Below are 4,201 nucleotides of genomic sequence, written 5' to 3'. Positions count from 1 at the left end.
TGCTTAGTTTTCTTTTATTTACGTTTTAAATGTAAGGACCAAACATCTAAACTCACTGTTATTTTGTTGCTTTAATTTTTAAAAATTACATTCTTATGTAACATCTGATGGTATAAGAAAATATAGTTGGTATCTATTGAGATTTAAATAATAAAATGAATCCTGGTAAACTCATCACTTGAGACCTAGAATGTTACAGATATTGTATCTACGTGTGCCAACTGATTGTTTTTTAACTAAAAATAACTATGTAATGTTGCTATATATTTACTTAGAATGTTCTTTCTGAAGAATACAGAATATTTGAATGTATTATCTATACTAAGTAACATTGAGGTGACCTTAGCCTCAAGGATATTTTCGGTCCTTAATAAGGAATCAGAATGGTGGAATGAAGAGTATGATTTGTCTGCTATTCAGGGGTCAGTGCGAACCCTGGTTTTAGATTTTCTGATTTTTACTCTGGGATATCCTTTCCCTAGGTTATGATTTTATTCTTCATTGAACAAAAAATACTTGTTTCTAAGTTCCTAATTAAGAATTTAAGTGTAGAGAATCAGGTTTGGATAATTTGGTTAAAGAACCAACAATTAAGTAACAAACAATGTTAAATTTTATAATTAGGGAAATTTTAGTGGTACCTGACCCCTAAACTGGACTCAACTGAAATAGAATTTTTGGAATTGAGACCTGCTGATCTCGTTTTAAGTTTTCCCTGGATGCTTTAAAGTACCCAGCCTGGCACTTGCATTAGCAACCACTGAATTAAAGCCTTTTTTATTTTAGTTACTTCATTTCACATAGTACAAAACTGAAAAGTTTCAGAGTGAAAAACCTTTTTCATTCTTCTCTACTGATTTTCCATCTGTGGAAGAAACCAGTGTAGTGATTCAGATCCTGGTACGTTTCTGCAGGCATTCTGTATAGTAAGAATACACTCGTGTGTGTGTATATATATATATATACACATCACCATCCCTTCTTTTTGCAAATAGTATCATAATATGTATTTTTCTGTACTTTTAAAAAATTTAATATGCTTAGAGTTTTTTCTATATTAGTTAAGAATGTCTATAGTTTTCTTTTTTGTTGTTTTTTTTTTGTTTACTATTCACTTTGAAATTTCAATCTTTTTTTTTTTTAAGATTTTACTTTTAAGTAATCTTTACACCTAACTTGGGGATCAAACTCAAAACTCCGAGATCAAGCGTTGTGCGTACACTGACTGAGCCAGCTGAGTGCCTTTGAAATTTTAATCTTAACAGAAAAGTTGTCATAATATCACAAAGAATGTTTGTATTCCCCCTTCCAGATTTCCCAATTACCAACGTTTAGGTACATTTATCCTGTCATTTTCTCTTTCTCTTTCTCTTTACATACACACACAAGGTATAGTTTTATTTCCTGAGCCATTTTAAGAGTAAGTTACAGATATGATTCCTAATCACCCATCTTTTATATAAGCATCAGAGTATAATTTCTAAACCTCAGGATGCTGTTCCACATAACCCCATAATATAATCATCAGAATCAAGAAATTAACATTGATCCAGTATTATCCAATCCACAGACTCCATTCATGTAAATTTGCCAGTAAATAAGTGTGCCCAATCCAGGATTACTCATGGCATTTTTTACCATTTTCTTTCAACTTCAACCTGGAACAGTTCTTCAGTGTTATTTTCTCTTTCCTGATCTTGACTTTTCTGATATCTCTCTCTGAAAGAAAGGGAAATTCACGTTGATACTTCAATGCTAGTATTGTTCCATTCTTTTCTATGTTTGTAGCGTCATTCTCTGATGAGAAATCTAGCCCCCATTCTTTTTTTTTTTTAGATCCCCATTATTCTTAATATGCTTACTAATTAGCTCAGGTCATCTATTAAGAACCATTCTGATTGCAGACCTCCATGAGTCAGTTGAGCATCCCTGACCCCTGGGCCATGGTCCTGATGACAGTGACCGTGTCAGTCACTGTACCTGGTTAAGGCCACCCTTTCCCTTCCCAGCCTATGAGGTGCACTGTGTCAACAGCCACAGAATCTACCACATGCCTGTAGAGCGCCAAAGAGAAGGAACTAAGTATTCTTTCATGGCAGTATGTATTCCATTGTATCAGTGAATGAACCACCGTTTATTTAATTACTAGTTTTTTAATGATGTACTTAGGTTGTGTGGAATTTTAGAGCATGCTTTTAATGAGCCCAATGTATAAAACATTCACATTTGTTAGACTTTCTGTTCTACTGTATATCTGCAGTTTATACCTGTAAGCTCACAGGTGTGTGTGTGTGTGTGTGTATGTGTGTGTGTGTGTGTGTGTATGTATATATATAAAATCCCACAGGTTCTGGATGTATCAATCTGTGGAGTAAGAATGAATTCAGAAAAAAATCATTACCAAAATAGGAAAAGAGCTTGGCGTAAAGACCTGAATGTATGAAGAATAGAATGTATCTTAAATATTTCTTAGACTATTTTTGTTAGATGTTTAAACCACTGTCATATGTAGTTAAAGGTATTTGCTTATTTGGGGTTTTAATACAAAATAGTAATCATTTCAGCCACTTTTCAGAAGGAAATAGGAAACATCCAACTGTCTAATAAAAACTTTGGGAGAAATTACTGTTGGAGTCTAAATTCTATCTCTTTGCAAGCCAAATCATATCATTAGCAGTAAATAAGGCAGTAGATTTTAATTCGACAGTGCAGGTTAAGAGAATTTTCTGACTTGAGGGCAGTATTACATATAGCAAAAAGAAACAGGCAAATCTGGATTTGAATGTGGTTCTACCACTTGCTCCTGGTAAGTTGTTTTTCCCTTGAGTTTCAGTTTCTTTTTACGGTTAAGTGGGAGTAATACCACCTATTTCACACGTCTGCTGTGGAAATGCCTAGAGCACAGATGCTTAGCAAAAGGAGCAGTGGACTTACAAGTGCCTAGAGGAAGGGCTTGGTGTGTGAAGGAGCCTGTGCTTATACTCTCAGTGTTAGCCGTACTTTCTGACATAAGACAATAGGAGTTTTCCTGCATATGTAGGAGTACGAGTGGGTTTTTTTCTTTGTGATTTTAAAAATATTTTTCAAGTTCTCTACAATGAGGATACATTTTCTATTTTGGAAGTAAATTTTAAAAGATTTTATTTTTAAGATTTCATTTATTTGATAGTGCAAGTGGGGCAGGAGCAGAGGGAGAGGGATAAGCTGACTCCTCACTGAGTGCAGAGCCCAATGTGAGGCTTGATGGATCCCACAATCCTGAGATCTTGACCCCAGCCAAAGTTAAGTCAGACACTTAACCTTTTAAGCCACCCAGAAGCCTTTAAAAGGTTTTAAAGAGGATAAATTATTCTTAAAACTTTTTCAGCCTGCTTCTGAAGTTCTGTATTTTGCCATATTTGGCAAAATACTTGAATTTTTATGTAGCTAATTGTATCTCTGAAAATTGGATTTGTTAAAATTCCTATATTTGCAATTGATTTAATTTATCTATTTTTAGTTTTTGTTTTTTTAAGTAGGCTCTACACTCAATGTGAGGCTTCAGCCTCACAACCCTCAGAACAAGACTTGTATGCTCTACCAACTGAGTCAGCCAGGTGTCCCTCCTCCCTGCCCTTTAAAAATATTTTGTAGTTTTTTTCAATTGACTTAATATCAAGCGATGGACATGAAATTGCTTATCTTATTCCCATAATTGTTTTGCTTTCCATGGACTCCACCTTCATTCTGATTTTTGACAAACAGAACATATTGAACAATTTCAATTTTGCCCCTTATAGAACTTAAAAAAAATGTTTTCTTTTGAAATGTAAACTTGTTATAGAGGTTTCAAAAAAAAGGTTTTTTTAAAGTTTATTTATGTGGGGAATCCCTGGGTGGCTCAGCGGTTTGGCGCCTGCCTTTGGCCCAGGACGTGACCCTGGAGTCCCGGGATCGAGTCCCACGTCGGGCTCCCTGTATGGAGCCTACTTCTCCCTCTGCCTGTGTCTGCCTGTGTCTCTGCCTCTCTCTGTCTCTATCTCATGAATAAATAAATAAAATCTTTAAAAATAAATAAATAAAATTCTCTACACCCAGTGTGGGACTAAAACTCATTACTCAAGATCAAGAGTTGCATCCTCTTGACTGAGCCAGCGAGGCACCCCAGTTTCAAAATGTTTTAATGTGAGATGCCAAAACTTTTCCAGGAAAAGTCTAACAC

This window comes from Canis lupus, chromosome 4 (assembly GCF_048164855.1).
Source record: "Canis lupus baileyi chromosome 4, mCanLup2.hap1, whole genome shotgun sequence".
In the NCBI taxonomy this organism is placed as follows: Eukaryota; Metazoa; Chordata; class Mammalia; order Carnivora; family Canidae; genus Canis; species Canis lupus.
The sequence above is the reverse complement of the archived record's forward strand: the minus strand, read 5'-3'. Positions refer to the sequence as shown.